The sequence below is a fragment of the Ciconia boyciana genome, chromosome 10 (genome assembly GCF_034638445.1).
Source record: "Ciconia boyciana chromosome 10, ASM3463844v1, whole genome shotgun sequence".
In the NCBI taxonomy this organism is placed as follows: Eukaryota; Metazoa; Chordata; class Aves; order Ciconiiformes; family Ciconiidae; genus Ciconia; species Ciconia boyciana.
The window spans coordinates 14,707,649-14,708,269 of record NC_132943.1 but is presented as its reverse complement, the minus strand read 5'-3'; positions in this window follow the sequence as shown (position 1 = coordinate 14,708,269).

The following is a 621-nucleotide window of genomic DNA, read 5'->3' as shown; positions in this document are numbered from 1 at the left end:
TTCTTGTCAAGTTAAATTCCTTCCTTGTTAATGTTATCTTGTATGCACAAAAAGAATGGTTAACCAATTCTGGAAATATGTATCTCTGAACAGTGTAACTGGTATTACAAAGCCAACTTGACAATACAGTTTTGAAGCACAGGCTGGCAGCCTCCTGGCTTACAGAACTTGTCATGTGAGCTGAATCACCTATGTCTAAAGCCTAAGCACCTAATGGGACACTTGGAGCTGTAACACTTCGCTAATGAAAGTTTCCTCTTGAGTTTCCATGGATGAAGTCCATTTCTGAGTGCACATTATACATACAGCAAATGAATGTCTGCTTCTGGAGGAAGGCAACTTACTTAGGTTTGGTTTTAGTTGAGACCTAAAGGTTAAGTCCTTAATTAACCTAAAGGATAAACAGTTGAGTTCACATTACAAGCTGATCTAGGTCAAGCCCCTCTGAGGCAGATTGTAAAATGTGTCTAGCAAAACTGAATAAGCTTTCCTTGCTATATGAATAATGAACTCGGCAAAGCTCACAATGAGCAGTTCAGCTGTATTGGCTCAAGAGACTTGTATGCTTTGACCTTTAATCTCTTTAGTCTTAAGTACCTGACAGCATTTGATAGGACAGAT